The 26,379-nt window shown below is 39.8% G+C and overlaps 1 pseudogene; it reads right to left on the bottom strand.

The window, feature by feature from the left end:
* Nucleotides 1–2,523: 2,523 nt before the first annotated feature.
* The window catches only part of LOC149157805 (putative glucose-6-phosphate 1-epimerase), a 74,965-nt pseudogene continuing 51,109 nt past the window's right edge, over nucleotides 2,524–26,379 (bottom strand).

Here is a 26,379-nt window from a genome sequence, read left to right as displayed (position 1 = left end):
TGGAATATTAATCTCAAATTATCTTTTAAAATGCATCCACATGAATTATTACATTAGTTCATAGTATATATTTTCTGCTTAAAGTCGACTTATTCTTGAAAAATGGATTGAAAACTATATTGAAATTCAAATTGTGGTATATGGTTGTTGAGATTAATTTTGGATATGCACAATTTTATTTTATTTTTTTTTATTTTTCTCAAATGCAGGGATAAACTTTCTTAATAATATTTGTAAATGGCCAATTATTTAAAATCCAGCTCGTTTTGTATTGTTGATCAAAATCCTTCACGAAGTTCAAAGACCTACCATCTTCTGGAGCACCCCGCTACAATGTAAACTTGATAGAAGGTTGCATTAAGGAAAAGAATCAAAGAGGAAGCATACAGAGAATGGTTGAATCAACTACCTAGTCAATTCCCACTACGTCCAGATTCACCAATTAGGAATGACTATAACAATAGTAGTTCTTCATCACAAGTTGGAAATGCAGGAGGCAATTAAATGGAGGTTGGTATGGATGATTACTTATGGGTTACGACTGCCATGGAGGCAATGTTGTTATATGCATTCCAGAATGATGAGCTAGGGGATTATGCTTATATGACTGATACCTTATTCGAAAGCTTGAAATCTACTTCCACCACCCTTCTCTATGGACTTGGAGACAAGTCAAAGAATACTCAGATGGGGACTACGATGTTGTTGTACAATGTTAAAGCAAAGTTTGGCATGTCGAATGCATTTTTCTTGGCAATATTGAGGTTATTGACTTGCATGATTGATTAAGTTCCTTATATTTTGTCATACAATCAAATTTAAAAATGGTTGATTTTATGAATGTTAAATATTGACCTTGTACAATTATATTCCCTAGCAAATGTAGGATATTCAAAGATAATGTTCTTTCGAGTGATAATGTCTTGCCAGGTAGTTGCAAAGAGGCAAAGCAATTATTGTAAATGTTGGGTGTTGAGTACATATCATATCATGCATGTCTGAACAATTGTATTATATATAAAGGAGAATATGTAGACAAAGAGATATGTCTGAAATGTGGGCATGATAGGTACCGTAATTAAAAAAGGGTAAATCACATGGTCCTCCTCATAAGATATTGAGGCACATGCCTATAATCCCAAGGATTCAAAGGCTCTTTCATTGCAAAGAATTAGCTATGTTGTAGGGATGGCATTCCTCACACAGAAGTGAGTCAGGAGTTATGTGAATCCAAATATATTCAATAGCCATGAAGCATATAGAGGATACATGGCCTGAAAAATTCAAGGATGAAGTACGAAGTCTACGACTCAACATAGCCATGGATGGCGTCAACCCATATTCCCTCCAAAACACCAACTATTCTATTTGGCATGTAGTAGTGATCAATAACAATACCCCCCCATGGTTGTCTGTGAAGAATGAACATCTTATGTTGGCTCTCATAGTCCTTGGTAGAAGACAAGTGAAGAATATGGATGTCTACTTACAACCATTGGTAGATGAATTGAAGGAATTATGGGAAGGGATACATGTGTACGATGTATAAAGACCCATCGCAACATAGAGGATTTTTATGTTGTATGGCATATGTGTTTACTTCATACATGATTATCCAGGCTTAGGAGTTTGATCTAGTATATTAAATTCTTATTGATATGTTTAATAACAATAATGTTTCACATCCCCGGATGCGAGTGCTTCAGAGAACAGTTAGGGTGATGGGACAGGGGTGCGGCTATGCTGGACGACACCTGCCAGCCCAGCACCACCTAGAAATGGAAGGGACGAGTTCATTACAGCCGAAGGGGAGTTCACATGGCCATGCGCATTGGGACAACGGCATGCAAAACCTGGATATGGATCAGACCATCACCTCCGCATGCTTCAGGTCAAGTTGGGCTTCGGCTCCATTTAATGCAGGAGTAATGGCGGGGGATAGCCGAGGAGAGGCGGTTGTATTAGAATTTATGTATTGCAATTGTCTGGTTTGGAAGCTTCATATGCATCGACGGCCTGGTGAAGGTGGGATATGGGTGTTTGTCGGGTTTCACTTGGCCGCTGAGTCGCGCCCTCTGCCTGCTCCCAATTTGCTCCTCTGTCCACTCTCTGAATACCATTTCACTCTCTCTGTTCTTTATCCCATCATGGTGAGACAATGTCTGATCAGCAGAAGGGGTGGCTCAAGGGGTGGTAGCTCTCGACAGCAGGTTAGGAGGCGAAGCACCTTGAGCTCTCCCTCTTCCTCGGCGGAAAATCCTTGCTATCCCAATACTAGAAGTGGACAGGGTTGAGCTCGCCTTCATTCTGCTCCCTTCCCTCTACCTCAGCATCCCTCCCCCCACACCACGTTTTTCCACTTCCGCAGCACCCTCAATCAGCCTATTATCACTGTAACCATCGCCATCTCCTTCTTTGAGGAGGCGGCTCAGAACACCCCGGCGCCCCCCCCCAGGAACGAGGTGCTTAAAGGGGAAACCAGTCAACACAGAGCTCAGAAGAAGGCTAACAAAGATAAGGAAGCTACGCACGGTGAACCGCCCAGCCGGAAAGGAAAGGAGGTTGTGGGGGAATAGCTTGAGGATACTGAGCCTCAGCTTGATACGCCAGCCATGGAGTAGCGCAAGGAGAATGAGGAGGACACACCGCTGGTGGAAGGAAGAGGAGAAGGCGAGCGCTCTCAGCTAGACAACCACGAAGATTGGAGCTGCTTGATAGTGGAGGAACCTGCCACGGAGGAGTTCATCAACCAGATTACCAATGCCAGGTGGCACTTCTTTTAACTCTTGCTTCAACTTCTTTTTTGTCCACGTAGGCATACCCTGGAGGACGAATTGCTGGTTTAAGGTTGTTTTTTTAGCAATGCCTAGAACAATGTGGCAATTGTTCAATGATGCACTCTTTTTTGTAATATATGTACTATCAGACTGGTTTCCCCTCTGTTGGGGCAGTCTTAGAACCAGTTCTTCAGCTAGCTGAGATAGGCTATTCTTCTGTACAGCCAATATCACTCTGTAAATAGTTTTTTTCCTTTCTTAATAGATTAATCTTAGTTAGCAAAAAAAACAATAATGTTTCACATATTAATTTAATTTGCTACAATTGTTCAAATCTTCATGGTTGCTAACGTGTCGGCCTATATAAAATAATTAAGCAGGTCTTGTAACAAAAGGGTGTCATGGATGTAAATGTTGTGGACCTTCTCTGAAGGCTAGGTGGTCCGACCACCTATGAAAGCCGGTGTATGACTGCTCCAGGGTATTCCTCCCAAAATAACACCCTTACAGAAGAGAAACATATACCTTCAATGTTAAACCAAAGAGTACCCAAAGGCTTGCAATAATAACACTAGTTGAATGGCTTAAAGCATATGAGAGAGAGAAGGAGAAGGAGATTGTAGAAATGTTCGATTCAAATGGGGAGCCTATGTTCGATGATCCAGAATTATTTGACAACTACGTTGAGAAATTTCCCATTGGGATGGAAATCTATCTTTTATGAGCTCCCATATTGGGAACATCTTAATATTTCCCACTTACTATATCCCATTCATATATTTAAAAATGTTTCATCTTCTTTATGGAGGCACATATCATCAAAAGAACGTGATACATTGGTTGTTAGGAGAGATCTTATTTCTTCAAAAACTAAAAAAAACATTGGTCAAGACAAGAAACTAGAGGAGAGGTTGGTCCCTCTTGGTCTTTCAAAGAAGGTGATGTCCCATGGATTTTAAAGAAAGATGATATTTCTTTAGAAAAGGAAGTTATAATGAGTGTGATGATGCTTTCTTTATATGGGTCTTCACTACAACATTTCTTCACTGAGGAAGATTGATTTTCGGGGTTGAAATTGCATGACCATTTGAACCTTCTAAGAGTACGTATGTCAAAAGCATGATTCTATTATTTTTGTTATTAATTTTGTATGTAATGTGATATTTTATAATTGCTTTTTGTATAATGTACTGTTTACTATGCAGTTTCATTATCCTCTGCTCATGCATGGGTGTGTGAACCATGACTTCCCTCAAGACCTGTGACATGCCATATCTAAATTATCTGCATTTGTACATTGGACCACGTCAAAGGAGATTCATATGGCTAGCATTCCATGGTGGCATCAAGAGATAACTGAGATTGTTTGTATGTTTGAGAAGGAGTTAGTGACAAGTTTCATGGACTTGTAGATTCATCTTTTAATTCACCTAGTCGATAAGGTTGAATTAGTTGGGGTCATTTCTTGTCATTGGATGTTCTTCTTAGAGAGGTACATGAAGAAATTGAAAGGTTTTTTTTCGACAAAGGGAAAAACCCGAGGGGTCTATGGCTGAGGGGTATATAACATATAAGTATTTCTAGTATGCAAATGAGTACATCAAGCAGATTGACAACACACCAAGTGCGATGATTTGGTATGATGAAAGGGATGAAGAGAAAAAAGAAGGGGAGCTTCTCAAAACAAATTGAAAGAGTCACATGATAAAGAGTAAGTGCAGGCTTATCATTTTTCAAATTACTATGTAGTAACTATTCACACTGAACTTCATATTAATGCATATTTTTATCTCATACAAACAAAATATATATTTTTTGTTTGATTTGATCATTATCTAATTCAGAAATTGAAACCATCAAATTATTCATTCTTTACAATATAGCAACGACACAACCATGGGTCACATTTTACGAAGAGAAAAGGAGGAAATGGGACAGCGACAAGTGAAATGGTTGAATGGTAGAAACATGTCGTATCCTGATCATTTAAAAGAAAATATGCCAATGACATGCCCTAATAGTTGGTTTTTTGATCAATTCAGAGAGAAATACAATGCATCTGATCGTTACCTGTGCGTTGAAGAGGATGCGGTAAAAATAGGGATTGGGTGCAACAACTTCATGATTATATTATCTTTTTATATAGTTTTAACTTCATACTACACCTTTGAATTGTAACACACACACACACACACACACACACACACACACACACATATATTTCCCCAAGGATAAATCACAATTTCCATTAATATTTGAAAATTACATATTGTAGATGCTTAAAGAAGCATATGTTGTAAGTTGTGGTGAACCACCTTGAAATGTTATTGTACAAAAAACCCTATAGGGTATACTGGTATTATGTACATAATTACATGTCCAAAAAATAAATATATACATAAGACTTTTCTCAAGAAAAAAGTACTAGCAGTAACTCAAAAAGTCATGAAATCAGGCCCTGTCAGGGCCCTGTATTCTTTGGTCAATGTATGGGCGATAGTAGTACTGATAGAAGTCCTATCAGTACTGGTCAAGAGATAAAAGTACCATTTATGACTAGTCCTACTCATGAGCTTCAAGCAACAATGATTTATCTCTCCTTGCTCTAACATCCACTAAGAGTACAGAAGTGCAACATCAATAGCAGATATCAAATGCAAACATCAACAAATCTTGATCCATTCATTCACCAAAACCTCCTCTGAGGGTGCAAGTGCATGTTCTGAGGACAATTTTTTGATAAATTTCTGGACCCTTCTCTAAATGCATGAGAAGGGTTTAAATACTACTAACTAAATAACTTAATTAAACAGATTCAGGATACGGTTTAAATGACCGCCCTTTTTCTAAGCAAAAATAAAACAAAACTATTTCTAAAAATTAAATCTAATATCTAACTATTTCTGCATTTGCTCCTTAATGTTGCAAACATTCAGTATTTGCCTGGGTAGAGTCAGCTGACTGTCTTCCGCTTTTGGTTGAGCTAAGCAAACATAAATGGTAAGAGTTGGCACCATCTTTTCAGCAAAATCGATGATATACTCGAGAGTCATCTTCTGACTATGTGGCTTCATCGGGTATGCCCAGTAATAATCCAAGTTCAACTTAGTTAACCCTTGAATCGATTCTGCCTTTTCTTTAGCTTTCTATTTCCAGTTTGTTCTTTACCATTGCTTTCTTGCATTTTTCGGGCTTACAAGTGACTGAGCAGTTAGAGGCTTTGCTTTTTGAGCAATTTTCTTAGTGCCTAGCGCAAGGCGCTAATCGTGCATCAGAAACTGCCTCTATTCTTTGATCCGGGCTTCTATGATGCGTTTTTCTCCTTTGGCACCTTTTTCTTCACTGGGTATAAAGCTTCAAAATTTGTAAAAATAATGCTTTCGTGAGCTCTTGACCTTGAGCATTAAACTGCCTATTGATATCAGCATCGTTCAATACTCATTCAACCATGGCTGTAAATGAAAGATCGGTAATGGATGGCTCAACAACGTTCTGTGAATTTGTGGCTCCGTTGCATGCGGACGTCTTTTCTCTGTCTTTGAACATTGGAGTTTTACCCTTTTTCCTCATAGCTTCCTGCACATTGCTTTGTGTAACTTTTGTTTTTCGTTCCTAGAGTTCACAAGTGAGGAGAGAGTAATGATAATAAAAATCGACAGGAAAGCTTTAAATGCTATGGATATGCAAAAACATGCCACCTAACGTAAACTGGCTCTTCGAACAACACAAAACCATATTTTATTAACAACTGGCATATAATTCATTAATTATCATTAAAGCGCGTATCCAGTTCTTGGTTTATGGAAAACTTTTCTTGAATATTGAGCCAGGAAAATTTGCGATGGAATGTTTTTGTGATCTGCATCGTAGTATCACATTACCGCAATTTCATCGTGTTGTGCTATCGCAAGGTTGCTTGATCGCAGTATCGCAATATCGCGGATCGCAGTATCGCAAAATCGCAGATCGCTGTAATCGTTAAATCGTTATGTGTTTTTCATGCAATTTTGCGATATGCGATATGCGATATCACATATCGGTGATTTTTTAAGGTTTTCCAATGTGAGTTTTTATTAATGCATGCGATGCGATGGAGTTCGCGTCGCAATCTCGCAGTTTATCATTTTTACTCATAAGGAAATGTCCTATCCTTCTTTGTGTGATGCGATGCTTCTTAAGGAGTAACATATATGAGCACTAATTGATTTTTGAATTTTTATTTATTTTTACTAAGGGTCCCCACTTAGCTAGTGTTATTGCTAATACTAAATAAAGAGGGGGGTTGTTGGTGGCCACAACAATTTGCGATTCACTTGGAAGAACCAGTTATCTCTGTTTTTTCTATTGAATTTTCAAAACTTCCAAAACAGAAAATTTTTCAGAAAATTAAACTTTATTATGGAAAGATAAAGTACATTATGCTATAAACTGCCAATGATATTTTGTTTCAACTATTTCCCACTTTGATTATTTTCTTCCTCAGGCTAGTCCTTGTATTTACATCAGTCATTACTTGGTCTTGTAAAGATAAAACAAAGTCTCCTCTGTAAACCAGTTTTAAATATGCTCATTTGTCGTAGGTAGAGTCTCTGCTGCCAGCAGGCGTTTATAGCCTCGACAGGATTACCTGTTACCCAGCAATGATCCGGTATCCTACTTAAGGCAGCCTACAACTTTCAAAGAAAAATCCATATCCACACTTATTGCTTTGATTTTCTTTTTTTTTCTTGAAGAACAATGTTTTGGTTTGGTAGCCAAATTATGACACAATCATTCACTTGATTTATAAATTTGCTGAACAAGTTGGCTCGTGATGAGACCCCTTGTCTTTTGATTGCAACAATCTTGATTCATTGCCCTGTTGTGGTGTACAATATTGGAAAAGTCAGCAAGTTATAATATCTGTGATTATGATAAGTCGGCTCGTGATGAGACCTCTTATTCTTCAAGATAAAGTGTATCCTTGGGTTGTTCCTCTGAAAGTTGTGATTTTCTTAGCAGGGAGGAAGTCATTGTTTCCTTAAGATAGCTCTGGACGACAATAATAGAGTTTTTGGAAACAATTGTTCTACAGAGAATCTTTATTTTGTTATTGATACCTTTCATTGTGCTGAGATAAAACAATTTCTTCAATAAAGGTTGTTTTCATCAAACTTTTTGAAGTTGAAACTAGTATCATATCTAGGCTAGAGTCTTTAACTGTATCTATCAATAATAAAGATCAGTTTTTCAAAAGATTTGCTATTTATACAAGCGAAAAGAAATTGGTGTCTTTTTCATAAATGCCTAAGGTAACTACTCACTACTGGTTTTATTATGAAAAGAAAAATAACTACTCTACAAAAAATAGAAGAATAATCTTCTATGGAAAATATTTCTTGAGAATTTGTCTGTTAACAGGCAAAGGATCCCTCTTACCTGCTAAATCCTGTAACACAAACGTTGATGGAACTATGACTTCTACAATTTGAAAAGGACCAAGCCACATTCTTTGAAATTTTGTATATTTGCCTTTCTCTTCATGAGCCTTGTCCCACTTTAAAACTAAATCTCCCATCTGAAAATCTTTTCTGGTCATTATGTTTGAATCAAAAGAGGATTTTACTAGTGCTTGATGATGAGCATGCATTTTCCTAGCCTGTTCTCGTTGTTATTCTAATTTTATTATTTCCATTTGTCTTAGCTGTAGGGAGGAAGTGGGTACTTCATCAATGTATTGAACTAAAGACAAAGAGGGAATTGCTAAGTGAGTCGAAAGAACCACTTCTTTCCCATAAACTAAATTAAAGGGAGAAGTGCCAATAGAAGCTTTTTGCATTATTCGGTCTGTCCATAAAGCATATATCAAAGTCTTGTGCCAATTCTTATGATTTTGGTCAACTGTTCTTTTAATAATCCTGATTAGGTTTTTATTTGTTGACTCAACTAACCCATTGCCTTGTGGGTAGTAATTGGCCGAATATTTAAGTTTGAATCCTCTTTTAAGTGTGAATTCAGTCATTGCATTTCCAGAAAAGTATGATGCATTATCAAACATTAAAGCGGAAGGCAATCCAAACCTGGTGATTATAAATTTATCTATGAACTCAATGATATTTTCAGAATTAGCCGTCTTGAGTGGAACTGCTTCTACCCACTTAGTAAAATAATCTATTGTTGTGAGTATGTATCTATGCTGCTTAGAAGACTGAGGAATGATCTCACCTATTATGTCCAATCCCCACTGACTGAAAGGTTGCTCAATGTTTACCGGCTGTAGTGGCAAGGATGGCTTCTTTTGTCTCCCAGCATGTTAAAATTGGCAACCAGGGAAAAAATTCATGTGGGTCATCTTATTCATGGCTAATAATATTTTTATTAGATTCCTCTCGTCGAGAGGTGTAGGATTGATATAAAGATCATCCAATTCTGATAAGAAACCTGATGTTTCACATTTTAAAATTTTTGGAAGCCCTGTATACTTTCATGTGCCGAAAGAGAAAAGAAATAAATTGGGAGCATCTGGAAAGAAGGGAATTTTCGTGGGCTATGGTGAAAATACTAAAGGCTATAGAATCTATGTAGCCGGTCAAAGGGAAGTCATAATTAGTCATGATGTCACCTTTGACGAAGATATGGCTCTCAGCAAGGTGATCAATCTTCTGACTTTGAGGAGCTCTCAAGAAGCCGACACTAGGGAACCGAAAGAAAAGGATGATGAATCAATGCCTGATGTAGAAGAACCCATGGATCCGATTGATCCTCCTCCATATGAGCCTTCCTCTTCTAGGAAGAGGCCTTCATGGCTTAAGAGGTTACTTGATGATGCTGAAGGACATGCTACACCCCGAGGAACCTTTCGTGAAAGTAAGAAACCTAATAGGTATCAAGGATACCTGACCATCATGAGCACGATCATACAAAATAAGCCTTCGTCATTCTCAGATGCCGTCAAGCATCAAGTATGGAAGGATTCTATGACCGAAGAATATGAGTCTATCATAAAGAATGATGTTTGGGAAGTAGTTCCCAGACCCCAGAACAAGACTGTTGTTAATTCCAAATGGCTTTACAAGATAAAGCATGCAGTAGATGGAAGCACAGAAAAGTATAGGGCTCGAGGAAGGTATAGACTATGATGAGATATTTGCACCTGCTGCCAGATATACGACCATCCGCTCGATCATAGCCCTTGCCGCTTCACAAGGATGGAACCTACATCAGATGGATGTCAAGACTGCGTTCTTGCACGGTTTGATCAAAGAAGAGGTCTACGTGGAGCAACTCGAAGGATTTGAGATTTATGATTGAAAATCTCATGTATGCAGGTTGAAGAAGGCTCTCTATGGGCTGAAGCAAGCACCCCGAGCATGGTATGAGAGGATCGATAGCTACTTGATGAAGTTGGGATTCACTAGGAGTGAAGCCGATCCTAACCTTTACTTTAAGGTTGAAGATGAAAAGCCTATCATACTGGTGTTGCATGTGGATGACCTCTTTCTACAGGTGCAAACCCTCTCATTCACAAATGTAAGAGGGAGATGGCTTCTGAATTTGAAATGAAGGACCAAGGACTTGAAGTGTGGCAAAAGCCAGGAGAAATTTTCCTATCTCAAGGAAAATATGTGGTGAAGATATTGGAAAGATTCGGAATGGTGGACTACAAGCCTGTAACTACTCCGATGGAGCTTGACTTCAAGAAGTTAAGCGGTAGTGCTGCTGGACCTGTTTTACGAAATGCTACCGAGTATCGGCAACTCGTCGGAGCATTAATGTTCTTAGTGAACTCCCGTCCAGATATATGCTTTGCAGTCAACACGTTGAGCCAGCATATGGTTGAACCCCACCACATACACTGGATTGGTGCCAAGAATCTTCTGAGATATCTTCGTGGCACAATGGGTTAAGATACACTGTCGAAGATGTGAGACTACTTGGATATACTGATGCTGATTGGGCAGGCAGTGTGGTGGACCGTAAGAGCACTTTCGAGTGTTGTTTCACCTTGGGATCTGCTTCGATATCCTGGATGAGCAGGAAGCAGAAGTTAGTGACTTTGAGCACCGCTGAAGCAGGATATACTGTTGCTAGCATGACCTCGTGTGAGGCAGTCTGGTTGCGAAAGCTCTTCAGTGAGTTGTTTGGATACCATTGTGATTCTCTATAACAACCAGAGGTGGGATTCGATTATTGAGGAATCCCGTATTCGTCGATTTCTCCAACAGATAGACATCATCTAGGATATGGTAAGTTGATGAGCAAGGAGGCTCCATCGCATTAAGATGATGTACAGGTTGATACACCTTGTCAAAGCCCTGAGGAAAGATCTAATTTGTGATTTTCCCAAACAACTTGGAGTCATCAAGAAACCCTTGTACAAGGGTCCTGCATGTTGCATACATTGAGCTCTGGGAGCTCTGAGGGCTTGTGGTTCTTACTGGAGCAACATACGACCACAGGGTGACTCACCCTCCCTTGGTGGTGCGCACTGGAACAAGATGATTCGCTCTCTTATGGAACAAGATGATTCGCTCTCTTGTGGAACAAGATGATTCGCTCTCTTGTGGGACAAGATGATTCGCTCTCTTGTGGAACAGGATGATTCGCTCTCCTGTGTAGCAGGATGATTAGTTCTCCTGTGAGGCCTGGATTGATGTGTTCTCCATGGCGATTGTAGCAGGATTGATGTGTTCTCCTGTGAGGCCTGGATTGATGTGTTCTCCATGGGGGCCTGGATTGATGTGTTCTCCATGGCGATTGTAGTAGGATTGATGTGTTCTCCTGTGAGGACAGGATTGATTAGTTCTCCTGTCGAGGCATCCTACCCATGCAGTCTGGGACTCATGGGAAGTACCTCTCATCTGATCAATGAGCAGGGAAATGAAGTTAGGGACCATAGTAGTACTGATGGACGCATCGTTGTAACTACTGTACTCCCTACGCTAGGAGGACCTCCATTGATCTGGGATCAATGATACTGGTCTGGGACCAGTGGTAGGAGTTGTACCATACTATGACGCTGACTTCAGGTCGGTTGAGACTAGTCTAGGATCAGTGGTACATACTCTGAGACTGACTTTGAGTCAGTGGAGGATGATATTGGTCTGGGACCATTGGAGTTGCACTCACTATGACGCTGACTTTGGGTTGGTTGAGACTGGTCTGGGACCAGTAGTACATACTCTGAGACTGACTTTGAGTCAGTATGATACATCCTCGATCATTTCTTCTTCTTCATAATTTGGACAAAAGCAGAGTAGAACAGAACAATGCAAGAGCAGAGCAGAACATAACAAAACAGTACAGATCAGTGCAGGGCAGAACAAGACAAAGCAGAACAGGCAAAATAGAGCAGAGCAGGGCAAGGGTCAGGCTGTACAAGGCAGTGCATTTGATGGATGAATAGTAACGACCGATAGACAGATTGCAGATGAAGTTCTCCATGGTTGAGAGGGAGTGTTAAAATTGGAAACCAGGGAAAAACTTCATGTGGGTCATCTTATTCATGGCTAATAATATTTTTATTAGATTCCTCTCGTCGAGAGGTGTAGGATTGATATAAAGATCATCCAATTCCGATAAGTATTCATGGAGATATGAATTTATTTTGATTATGGAATTATTATCAAGCCGACCTACAACTCATGTAGGCTCAGAAGCCCAACAGTCGCATCTATTCACCCACCAACGTTGTGTATAATATAAGAGGGCTTTTCCTCATTTGGACTCACTCATCTCATCACATCTCTCTCTCTCTACTGCGCAGATATGAGTCTCTTCTCTACTGCGCTGAAATGGGTCTCTCTCTCTCTCACATGTGAAGCCGGAAGCTGTTGAATTTGAAGTTGCAACTGCAGAAGTAAAGATTGACTTGCGTGGCCTAGAAGATCTCCTCTTTGGAACTGTGTTGTAGGTTCATCTGAACCGCCTTTGAAAGCCAAAACTTTTGGTGGTGGAATGAAGTCAATCCGACGAACGGTTTGCAAGATATCGACTGGCCTAGTTTGAAGCCGGAAACTGCTGAAACTGAAGCTGTAACTGCAGAAGTAAAGATTGAATTGCGTGGCCTAGAAGATCTCCTCTTTGGAACTATGTTGTAGGTTCATCTGAACCTCCTTTGAAAGCCGCAACTTTTGGTGGTGGAATGAAGTCAATCCGACGAACGGTTTGCAAGATATCAACTGCCCTAGTTTGAAGCCGGAAACTGCTGAAACTGAAGCTGCAACTGCAAAAGTAAAGATTGACTTGCGTGGCCTAGAAGATCTCCTCTTTGGAACTGCGCTGTAGGTTCATCTGAACCTCCTTTGAAAGCCAAAACTTTTGGTGGTGGAATGAAGTCAATCCGACTGTTAGTTTGTGAGATATGGTCTGCCCTATTTTGATAATGAAGCCGCTAATGCTGATGCTACTGATCTAGGGTTTGCTACTGCTGATATGAATCAGATTTATTGTACTATTTCTCTCTGTTGAATTATTGAAGATAAAAGAAGATTTGATCAAAGGGTTTCCCCACACATTGTGGGGTTTGTCCCTGGCTAGCCGCCACATCTTGTGTCTCTTGTCTTGGCTTGTTTTCTGTCGATCATTTAATGTTCTATCTGCACTTTACTTTATGTACATGTGATTGCTAATCGGTGGAATATAATAAGAAAAAGAAGTAAACTGTTATAAGCATAGAACATACCATAACTTAACACAGCAGTAGTTTGGCAGACTTAACATATCCTCATGTAACTGTGCGAGTCTTTAAATAACATGGGCCAGTAATATCCTGCGCGCAAGATTTTATGTGCAGTAGCATCTCCAACATAGTGTCCGCCTGTCGGCCCATCGTGGAGTTCCTGCAAAACTTTTTCAGCTTCAGCTTTCTCAAGACACCTAAGAAGAACAGTATCATAATTTATTCTAAAAAGAATATCATTTATGAGCTGATATTGTTTGGCTTTCAACCTTAGAGCTCTTTTCCTAGTATGATCGAGGTGTGAAGGAGCATACCTGTTCTTAAGATAATAAATGATATCAGCATATAATGACTCTGCTTCGTTTAGGCTTACCTCGCACATTTGTACCTCTGCAGATGGAATTTCAGAAATTTGCGATGCTCCAGCCAGCATTTTGCAGAAGCCTTGACCTCTTACAATGTTTGCTGGTTTAATCTCAATGTCATATTCCTATAAGGCAGTAACCCAATTGGCCCTTTTCTCACCCACATCCTTTTGTACTAGAAGTTTCCTTACCACTGGAAACGGTACTATAATCTTAGTATGGGTTTTGAGTAAGAAAGTTCTGAAGTATTTGACCGCTTTGAAGACGGCATAAGCCTGTTTCTCCACGTCTAAATAATTTAGTTCAGCACCCTGTAAATTTGAACTGAAAAACAAAATTGGGGCTTCCGCTTTTTCTTGATTTGCTTGAGTTAGTATCATAACATATGACTTATTTGAGGCAAATGTGTATAAAATAAAAGGCTCTAAAAAACTCAGAGTTGCTAAAGATGGAGCATTAATAATAGCTTGTTTGATCAGGTTGAATGCTTCATGTTCATCTTGGCCCCATTTAAAATTTGAGTTCTTTTTAATCATGGTTTGCAAAGGAGACACGATTCATGAAAAATCTGGAACGAATCTCTTTACAAAGTTGATCTGACTAAGGAAAGATCGCATGGATTTTTTGTTGTGAGGTAGGGATATTTCATAAATTTCTTTGATTCTGTCAGGACCAATTTGTGAATACCGGATTTTGACACTATGAATCCTAGAAGTTTCCCTTCACTTAGTGCGAAAAAATATTTCTTTGCGTTAAGTGAAATTCCATACCTTAAACACCGTTGAAATATTTGTTTCAACTCTTTAAGATGGTTGCTTCGCTTCTTCGAATACACTGTTATATCATCCAAATAAATTACTACAGATTTATTGACTAAACCTTTGAATGCGATGTCCATGGCTCTTTGAAATGTGGTACTAGCATTAATCAAACCAAATGGCATTTTTCGATATGCGTATGTGCCCCATTTAGTTCTGAATGTGGTTTTCAATTGATCATCAGGATGTACCGACACTTGATTGTATCCTGAAAATCCATCCAAGAAAGACATTAATTCTGAGTCCGCCACTGCCTGCAATATCTGTTCCATAGGTGGTAAAGGAAAATTATCTTTTTGACAGGCTTTGTTAAGGTTTCGAAAGTCAATGCAAATCCTAATATCTCTGTTTTTCTTTCTAACATGTACCATATTGGAGACCCATTTAGAATGTTTTACGGGAAAGATTATTCTGGCTTTCAGTAACTTATTGAGTTCAGTTTTTATCTGAGTTTCTAAATTGGGGTGGATCTTTCTCAGCGTTTGTTGGACAGGTTTTTCATTATCGATCATGGGAATAGTATGTTGGATGATGGAAGTGTCATATGTTTTGAGCTCATTATAATTCCAGGCAAAAACATTTTTATATTGTCTCAAAAGACGAATATACGCTAGTTTTTCTTCAGGGCTTAGGCTGAGGCCTAGATTAATGTTTTGTGGTTTAGCATGGGTTCCTAGGTTTACTAATTCATAGTTCAAGGTTGAACTTTGGAGTTTTGAATTGGTAGACCTTTCAAACCGATCTTTCAAATCGTACAAGTCTTCTAACTTGACCACCGACTTCGGTATAACATTGTTAGTGCTATCTTGTTGCAATTGTCGATCATGTTGGTCTTCGTCAATTATTTGATTGGAGTAGGATCCTTCAGATGTGAGGAAATTTACAATATCAGGATCGTCATTGAATACTCTCCAATTTGTGATGTTACCAGGAATGGATGGTCTAAAGATTAATTCTATTGAGAATCTATCTGGACTAAAATCTTCTGAAGGAATACGTTTAGAAGCTACGTTAGCCAAAAGGTCTACACTTGTGTTTTGGAGTCTGGGGATTGAAGATATATTAAACGCTATGAAATGCTCAGTCAGATCTTGAACTAAGGATTGATAATGTTTTAAATGACCTAATAAGCAATGTATAGTGTTACGTACCTGTTTAACCACAATCTCAGAGTCTCCAAAAACTTGAAGATACTTGACGTCTAACCCGATTGCTTTATACAAGCCTTGGACCAAAGCCTCATATTCTACTGTATTGTTGGTGCAATCAAATTCGAGTCTGCATGTCAGCATGATTTTATCTCCTTCTGTACTAATCAGAACGCATCATGTTCCTGCTCCTTCGTTAGATCTAGAACCATCAAAAAATAATTTCCAAAACAAATATTTATTTACAGGTTTATCTAAAAAATTGATACATTTCTAACTATCAGTTCGAGAAAAATTTTCAACTTGGGACAAAACAGAGTGTTCTAAATAGGGTAACGCATGAGCATTAAAATTTCCGAGAAAATAATCTACCGAGTAATTGCCAATAATGTTGCTGTTATACGCTACTGGTTCATTTTCCCCCTCTAGCTCCGTTACTATGTACTTCTGATGTAGCTCTCGTTCAACTTTTATTTGATTCGGTTTACCATTGTAGGGCAGCCACATGTGCGGCGAGTCGGTTGCGAAGTATCCATGAAGTTTTTCTGACCAATCCCTGCTAAGAATTAAGCCATAGAATTCAAGAATGTCAGCAACTAAAATGTCAATAACTTGACATACCTTTGGGTTGGATGACAACCTTATGGTTACTTGTTTTAGTTCGCCAATCATTTCGACTTGAGATCAATCTCGCTGAACTATGCGCACAGTGGATTTCTGTGGTTGAAGGTTTAACTTGGCACATATGGATTTGGGTAAAATATTCGATGAAGCACCAGAATCTACCAAACAATTGTGCCCATTTTTATTGAAGATTTCATAAGTAAGGAGAAACGGGGGAGTGTGAGATCTTGATCTTCCTCCAATTAGAGCGATGTCATTTGGATCAATCTTATTGATCACGTTAGTTGGAGGTCTTCCCATGTTATGGGAAGCTTGAGAAAGTACAACAGCAAGCAAAGGTGCAACTAGCATAGCATATAATTCTTTCATCGTTATCTTCTGTTGATGCTTTAACTTGCTCAGTTCGTAAAGGGTGATGTTGGCCCTAGTCTTTTTCATGTCTTCTATAAACTTGTACTCCATTTCATCCGACACAATCAGTGTTTTAGATGGAATTGTTTCATTTGTTTGGACTGGGCTGGTTTGAGTCGCTTTAGATGTCATTTTCTTTGTTGCAACTTTATCCTTTATTGCAAAGCTTGCGCTCTTTGGCTTAGGGATAGTTTGGGGAGGATCAATCTGATTTTTTACTTTGTGTGCTAAGTGGGAATACTTCTTGATCTTCTTCTTGTGGGAGGATGAAATCCCACATTCCTTGTAATTCCACAACTTCTTTTTCATCAGTCTGCCCTTTAGTGGCAATTTCCTCTTCCTCTTCCTCGGATTCAGCATTTGAAATAGCATTGGGTGGATTTGAATCCGTTGAAGGACCTCTTTTAAAAGCTCTGTAGGGATTTTTTGAAGAAGTTTCTGCTACTTGCTTTTTGATGTCGACCATTTCATTGGACATGGTCTTTAGAACTTTCTGCAATCCTTCCAAATCGAATGGATCTTTTGCTTGTTTCTTCTTGGAGTCTTCCTTGAAGGTGATTTTTTTGGATTTACGTTCCTCTATAGCGGATTTCTTTTCCAGGGCTACTATACGTTTCTCTACTGCTATTGCTTCTTTCATGTTATCAGCTAAGGTTGTTTTATTGGCCTTGTCCACGAAGATTGCTATGTTTGATGGTAGAGCGGTGATATACCATTCACATCATACTTCTCCGCTAGGCTAGGAAGCAGTAGGAATTTTGTTGAAGATTTTATTGAAATGTAAATTGAAATCTTTGATAGGCTTTCTAGATTCGACCCTAAGGTTGGATAGGTCATTGATTAACGTTTTCGTAGACCTGTCATCACCAAACTTGGTTAGGAATTGCTCCTGGAAGACATCCCAACTAGTGATGGATCCAGAGGGTAATGAAAAATACCATGACCCGGCTGTTCCTTGCAGAGTATAAGGAAAAATCCGAACAACAACATCTTCATTAGTAACCCCATTGAGATTAATGGATAGCATGAAGTTGTTTATGTTATCTTCTACTAGCATGCATGCCTCAGGATTAAATTTAGGCAGCCATTTCTCAGGATGGGCCGGTATTTGACTCAAGGGTGCAGGCATTAAGACTGCCCCAGGGTTATTCCATGGAGATTGGGCCATTGTTGAACTGCTAACAGAGGAAAGTGCAGAAGATGATCCCTGTGGCTGGGAAGATGAGGATACTATGATTGTAGATGACTGAGGAAGAGTTGTGGGGGTTCCAGTGGACAGATGGACGATGATCTAGAGTGGTGGAGTGGATGGTTGACTTCACGGTGAAAAAGTTGAGATGGACGATGTTGACGAAAGAGTCTCGATATCGGACTCTTTAGGTGATTTCCTTGCTCTTTTCCTGGTGGGAAGAGGTAATTCGGTTGGCTGAACGCCAAATTTTTCACTCTTTAGCTTGGTCAAGGGATGAGCAGGGTTATATTGCGAAGTCACGCTGCCTTGAGATTTATCAGACCTTTGAGGAGAAATGGAAAATCGTTGAAGTTTGTGAACCAGAGTTTCAACTTTAAGAAGTTAAACGGTAGATTGTTCTGAAATGTCAGGGTTTATAGCAGCGGTTGATACTCGAGCGACTTCTAACTCTGGATTTAAGTGTAATGGAGAATTTGGGGGAGATGGTGAGGGAAATTTACTCTCAGAATGGTATTCAGATTTAGATTTACTTGCCATTCATAGTTCAGGCCCTCCTTCTAGCGCCAAATATGTTGAAGCCCCAAAAATCGGGTCGACAACAAGGGCGATACCCACCTGGTCTGGACCTTGATTGGCAGCTCCTTATCCGTTTGGTATAGCGGGTCCGACTGGGGATAATGGGACCAGTTTCCCAATCTATGAGTGTGTGTGTAGAATTTGATGTTGCTGATCTAACAGTTCCTATTCAAGATATTCTAATTCTAACTTTAATCTAATTCTATGCTATTGTATTCTAATAAACATCACATCTAAGTCTATACTAACCCGGGATGTAATTCTTCTATTATGCGATCTAAAGAGATTTCAAATAACAACTGGTAATAAAGATCATTCAGCGATTATAAGAAAGGAAATCAATAAAGATGAACCACTTCGCATAAAAAGTTAGACGAAACAGTTGTGAAAAACATATCACATAATGAGCTATTCATACATTAAGCATAAATAAATAGCTATCACCATACAAAAGTGCCAAATGATAACTCAAGCATTCATGAAATAATCCATAAACAACTAAAAACTGTATATCACTTTAACACATAAGCAGCAATGGTCAAGAGATAAAAGTACCATTTATGACTAGTCCTACTCATGAGCTTCAAGCGATAATGATTTATCTCTCCTTGCTCTAACATCCACTAAGAGTACAGAAGTGCAACATCAGTAGCAGATATCAAATGCAAACATCAACAAATATTGATCCATTCATTCACCAAAACCTCCTCTGAGGGTGCAAAAGTGGATGTTCTGAGAACAAGTTTTTGATAAATTTCTGGACCCTTCTCTAAATGCATGAGAAGGGTTTAAATACTACTAACTAAATAACTTAATTACACAGATTCAGGATACGGTTTAAATGACCGCCCTTTTTCTAAGCAAAAATAGAACAAAACTATTTCTAAAAATTAAATCTAATATCTAATTATTTCTGCATTTGCTCCTTAATGTTGCAAACATTCAGTGTTTGCCTGGGTAGAGTCGATTGACTGTCTTCCGCTTTTGGTTGAGCTAAGCAAACGTAAATGGTAAGAGCTGGCACCATCTTTTCATCAAAATCAATGATATACTCGAGAGTCATCTTCTGACTATGTGGCTTCACCGAGTATGCCCAGTAATAATCCAAGTTCAACTTAGTTAACCCTTGAATCGCTTCTACCTTTTCTTTAGCTTTCTGTTTCTAGTTTGTTCTTTACCATTGCTTTCTTGCATTTTTCGGGCTTACAAGTGACTGAGCAGTTAGAGGCTTTGCTTTTTGAGCAATTTTCTCAGGAGTTGTCTTTAGCGCGACTTTTTGGAGATTCCGGTGATGGAATCTGACAGAAAAAATTGAGGTTAAATCTTGATTTGTATTATTTAAAATGATTTTGCAGAAATTAGCTATCAAACTTGCGATTCTAATAAATTGCTGCCGGATTTTGACTGGAAAAACCCACCGGAGAAGCTTCCAAAAACTCTCTTTAAAGACAACTGCATTTTCTCAGCGATGCGCGATTATCACGCATCGGAAACTGCCTCCGTTCTTTGATCCGGGCTTCTCTGACGCATTTTTCTCCTTTGGCGCCTTTTTCTTCACTGGGTATAAAGCTTCAAAATTTGTAAAAATAATGCTTTCGTGAGCTCTTGACCTTGAGCATTAAACTGCCTATTGATATCAGCATCGTTCAATACTCATTCAACCATGGTTGTAAATGAAAGATCGGTAATGGATGGCTCAGCGGCGTTCTGTGAATCTGCAGCTCTGTTGCATGCGGGCGTCTTTTCTCTGTCTTTGAACATTGGAGTTTTACCCTTTTTCCTCATAGCTTCCATCACATTGCTTTGTGTAACTTTTGTTTTTCGTTCTTGCAGTTCACAAGTGAGGAGAGAGTAATGATAATAAAAACCGACAGGAAAGCTTTAAATGCTACGGATATTCAAAAACATGCCACCTGATGTAAACTGGCTCTTCGAACAACACAAAACCATATTTTATTAACAACTGGCATATAATTCATTAATTATCATTAAAGCGCGTATCCAGTTCTTGGTTTATGGAAAACTTTTCTTGAATATTGAGCCAGGAAAATTTTCGATGGAATGTTTCTGCGATCTGCATCACAGTATCGCATTACCGCAATTTCATCGTGTTGTGCTATCGCAAGGTTTCTTGATCGCAGTATCGCAGATCGCTGTAATCGTTAAAACTTTATGTGTTTTTCATGCAATTTTGCGATATGCGATATCGCATATCGCATATCGGTGATTTTTTAAGGTTTTCCAATGTGAGTTTTATTAATGCATGTGATGCAATGGAGTTTGCGTCGCAATCTCGCAGTTTATCATTTTTACTCATAAGGAAATGTCCTATCCTTCTTTGTGCGATGCGATGCTTCTTAAGGAGTAACATATATGAGCACTAATTGATTTTTGAATTTTTTTTTTTTGACTAAGGGTCCCCACTTACCTAGTGTTATTGCTAATACTAAATAAAGAGAGGGGTTGTTGGTGGCCACAACAGATCCCAAAGTGTAGCCACACTCATTCAAAGAAGAGTTTAGCAGTGGCTTCTGCTGTGATATTCTTCTTCTAGGCCGCCATAATGGCCATCTTTGAGAATCTGTTGATGACCACAAAAACATAGTTGTTTCCATGCTTAGTAGAAGGAAGGCCCGACTTGTAATCCATGTATATGGATTCCCAAGGTCGACTAGGGGTAGGAAGCGGAGTATAGAGGCCTTTCTTCTTGATGGTCGGTTTGGAAATGGCACAGATAGTGTAGGATATGATGTACTTCTCGACATCTTGTCAAAGATTCGGCCAATAGAAATACTTCTGCAGTACTGCCACCATTTTCTCGACCCCAAAATGCCCATTTGCCCAACTGTAGTGTGCTTCCCAAATCATCTTGGCACGCTTGCTTGAAGGAAGAAAAAGATGTCCCAGGTGGCATAAAAAGGCATCCTAGAGGTGAAAATCTAGAACTTTCTGACCCTCCAAGAGCATATGGTATGTGTGGCTGAATTCTGGGTCACATTTGTAGAGAAGTCTCTAATCAGAAGTTTCGTGCCCACAAGAGTTGGGCATGGTGGTTAATGCCATGAGCTGTGGTCGGATGAGGTAGTCTGCAACATTATTGGTTCTTCCCTTCTTATACTTGATATTAAAATGGAAGTATTGCAGGTATGTGGACCACTTCTGATGGTGATCATTCTGCAACTTCTCTTGCGTCTTTATGAAATGCAGGGGTTGGTGGTTTGTGTGGATGACCGTTTCCTTCCCCAAAATGTAATGCTACCACTATCAGCAGGTCTGCACAATGGAATACATCTCTTTGTCATAAGTGGGATACTTCTGGATTGTGTCTGAAAGTGTCTCACTGTGATATGCCACTAGATTCCCCTGTTGAGTAAGGACTGCCCCAATAGCATAGTCAGAGGCATCTGTCTTGATCTCAAATGGTTGTTGTAAGTATGGTAATGTGAGCACTGGTGTAGAGCAGAGGCGATGTTTCAACTCTACGAATGCCTTCTATTGAGATTCATACCAAAATAATTTTTCTTTTATTCCTCCCTTGGTGACTTGACTCAAGGGCCAAGTGATATGAGAGAATCCCAACATGAACCTATGATAGAAATGGAAAGACCCAGAAAGATGCAGAGCTCTATCAGAGTGGTTGGGGCTGGCTAATCCCAAATGACTTGGATCTTGGCTAGATCCACATGCACCCCTCATTCATCAATAATGTATCCCAGATATACTGAACCTAGGTCATTCCAAAAGTGCATTTATCCAAATTGGCACACATCTTGTGTTGCCGTAGTGTTTGGAGAACTTGTTGGATGTGGTGAAGGTGTTCTTCCCAACTCTGGCTAAAGATCAGGATGTCATCTAAGTATACCACTACAAATGAGTTGGTGAATAGCCACAAGATGTCATCGATCAGCCTCATGAAGGTTTCAGGAGCATCCATCAACCCGAAAGGCATAACCAACCATTCGAAAAGGCCCTCCTTGGCTTTGAAGGCAGTCTTCCACATATCGGAGGGTTCAATTGGCACTTGGTGATATCCATACTTCAAGTCAATCTTGCTGAAATATTTCCCCCTTGAGTTGGTCCAGGAGGTCATCAATCTGTGGGATCAGGTACCGATTTTGGATAGTGATCTTGTTCAGCGCCCGATTGTCAATACATAGTCTCAAAGTCCCATCCTTCTTCTGTACCAACACGATTGGGCTCCCATAGGGTGATGAACTCGGGCAGATGTGACCTTTCTGCAGAAGCTCCTGAATCTATCTCTTGATTTCATCATTCTCCAGAATGTAGTGCCAATAGATTGGTCCATTAGGCAATGGTGCACCTGGGGTCAGATCGACATAGTGCTTGAACTGATAGTGTAGAGGCACCCCTGCAGGGGAGGTGAAGATGTCCTTGTACTCCTCCATGACCTTGTCCATATATTGTTTTCGTGCGGAGGGTCCCTATCTGGAGGTCATGGCCACCGTCTTCTTCTTTCCCTAAGGGCGTATCATCGGGAAAACAAATTTCTCAGTTTTGGAAATGATCTTACTGCATTGTTTTGTAGTAACCAAAGAGATGGCGATAGGATGCGCTACCTCTGGTATCTTGTACAACTTATTTCCTAAAGTAACAATAATAGTGCGAGGCCTTGATTCATACACAACATGTCGCTTCCACAAGTATGGTTGGCCTAGTATTACATAACAAACATCAAGGGGAGCAACATCACATAATACCTCATCCGTAAAGGGCTTGATGATGTATGGAAGGTGACAATGCTAGCTCACGCGAAGATCTCGTCCTAGGTGAAGCCACTTGATGGTGTATGGTTGTGGGTGTGTTGTGGTCGATAAGCCCAACCACTTCATGACCTCTACCAATATGAGGTTCTTTTGTCTCCCGCTGTCAACAATGAACTGTGGGAACCCTTTAACCATATATGGGAGTGGAAGAGGCGCTCCTCCTCCTCTAGATCTTCGGGTTCCTCCTTCTGGATATTTGAGGTGGAAATTGTGGCATTGGGCTCCGCATCGATAATCTACTTCCATTTGACATTCCCCTTGTCAGGTTCTGAATCAGATTTGGAAAATGCATATGATTCCAAAGCCTTCAGCTCGGCCACCAGTGACTACTTGGCCCGACACTCACTTGTGTTGTGAGTGGAGCTCTTATGGAACTCACTCCACTTTCCCATGTCCTTCTTCAACTTTGCAGTGTTGTTCTTTACTTGCGGCTTTGGCGGGTTTTCCTGGGCCACCTTGCCTTGGATTTTTCCTTTGTTCTGCAGTTTTTGGGTACCTTTCCCTTGCTTTATTTAAACTTCTACTCGATCTTGATGGCGTATCGGTATACCGTGCAAAGCAAGGAGATGTCCAGGAACTCCATCTCATCCTGGATGTACCTATGTAGGCAGCTGCAATAGTTGAGTACCAAATGTTTTTGTGAATCCTTGATACACAACTTCGTGCAAAAGGTATGAAAATCATTGGTAAACTCCAACACATCTTGGTCCCTTCCCTGCTGTAGCGTTGTCCACTTTATGTATTTATCCTCATAGCTCCTGACAGGGTAGTACTGCTCCTTGATGGCATCCTGAAATGAATTCCAAGTGGGTGTGGCTAAAAAAAATGAGGTCATACTTTCATCCTTCTGCTCACAGTAGGTTTCCCACCAGTCCTTGACATGGGGGGCGACTTTGAGAAGAGCAAAAGTAATCTTTTCTTGACTGGAAAAATCATGAACAAAAAAATATCCTTCTAGCATATTTAACCATTTATCTATGACATCTGCATCTATTTGGCCCTCAAATATGGGAATGTCAAAGTTTACTTGTACCTTAAAAGGAGTGGAGCCTCCAGAGTGGTTGTTGGATGTGGATGTGTTGTCGGTGGGCAACTGTTGAAGGATCTGGGAAAAGTTATCCATCATCGCGTTCCTTTGTTTCTCGAGGGCCTCCTCGAGCAATATTTTGATAGGATCTCCTACCCCCTCATCTTTTTTTCTTCCCCCATGGGTGGCCTTCGAGGTTTGCAAGGTTGATCTTGCAAAGGTTCAACCAGATCAAGCCCTAACTCCTTATAGCCCGACCTCGTTGGGGACATGCAAAGAAAAATAGAGAAAGAGCAGACCGCTCTGATACCAATGATCCAGATTTAAATAGGAACAAAAAAATTACAGATAGAATCATAAATACAAAGATGCAGTAGAAATAACACTTCATTTCATTACTATCAAATATTGAAATATGCTTACAAACAGAATTGAAATAAGACTAGCTTAGGTGATGGTATCTTATCTCTGACAAGAGATGAGTGGCTACACGCCTTTGAACTGTGTTACAATGAGGCTCAAAGGCCTATTTATTATTGAGAAACAATGGAAAACCATAAACATCCAAAAACCTAACCCTAGGAGATGAAGCGCCAAACTATGGGCCTCGTTTTGGTAAATTGCTACATCAACTTCCCGGGGTCGTAACTTTCGCATATGATCTCCATTTGACACGCATAATACCTCGTTAGAAATATCTATCCGAGGACTACAACTTTTGAATGACCAAAATTAGTTGAGGACCCATGTTGGTCCTGATTTTCCTTAAAAACGTCATTTAGGGCCTCAAAACAACTTCGGATGTTCAGGACCTGAAAAACTACCAAAAATAGTAAATTGTGCTACAAATAAGGAAACTAAAAAAACTAAAAGAAATAATGGTGGGGGTCCAACCGGAATAGGCGGGTGGCCACCAATATCCACCTGGATCATTCCAGGTTGGCGAGCTCAATCTCAATAGATTATAGTTTACGATCATTCATCTTTCTCTTGTTATGGGCCTAGTCAATGGTTAATTGCTTAAGTATAAGAAGGTTGTTGGAGATGCCTTCTGAAATGGTTCAACTAGAATCAGGAGGGTGATTCTTCCAAAATTCGAAGACTAACCAGATATAGTCTAAGTCCTTTAACCAAGTGGCATTGAATTTAAAGGGGGATTTTGGTTTGCGAGCATGACCAACAATCTCAAAATAAATGGGAGAATGATTATATAGGCCCCCCAATCCAGCCCACTTCCTATAGTTATGAAGGGCCCCAATAAGTGGTTCCTTGATGAGAAAAAAAAACTAGCCTTTGAGCCAATATGGCCTCTCCAATCCTTCGGTTCCTCCAGGTAGGCTGAAGTCGAGCCATGGGAATATAAATAAGTTGATGATCATCTATAAGAGCCTCTAAAGTATCAGATAAAGGATCTATCTAAGTAGTGTGCCCCCATGATTTAGCATGTCCAATAGAAAAATTGAGGTCACCTCCCATAATGATATTATCAACTTGTAATAGGGTTGAATTAAGGATTTGTTCCCAAAATGCAGCTCGGTTGTGGCAGGGGCCATACACATTAATTAGTCTAAGCTCCATCCCCAGGTCAGATGAGAAAATATCAACACCAATGAAACCATTCCCACCCTAGACATTTGATAGCCTTACCGATCTAGGATTAAATCCAAAGGAAATTCCCCTAGATCGCCCTCGAACATCTAGGGCATGAAATTGCCAACCAGTTACAAGTGATTCCAGCACAGGTATAACCATATCAATAACGCCAAGCATTTCTTGAAGGAATAATACATCCACCAATTCAATTTCCATAAGTCTCTTGAAGGCTAGTTTTTTGGTAGGGCTAGCCAATGCGCGACAATTAAGGGATAACCACTTCATGGGGGAGTTGATGATAGGGTGCTTTTTGCTCGAAGAACCCAATCAATAGCGAGTTGTCGGCCTTCAGCTACATCGATACCAACTTGATGGATGAATTTGGATATGGAGGAGTGTTTGCC

Source organism: Pinus tabuliformis, chromosome 5_2 (assembly GCF_031772625.1).
Source record: "Pinus tabuliformis cultivar Carrire ecotype Pingquan chromosome 5_2, CPIR1, whole genome shotgun sequence".
Lineage (NCBI taxonomy): Eukaryota > Viridiplantae > Streptophyta > Pinopsida > Pinales > Pinaceae > Pinus > Pinus tabuliformis.
Note: the sequence above shows the minus strand (reverse complement) of the source record. Positions and strands in the feature narration are given on the sequence as shown.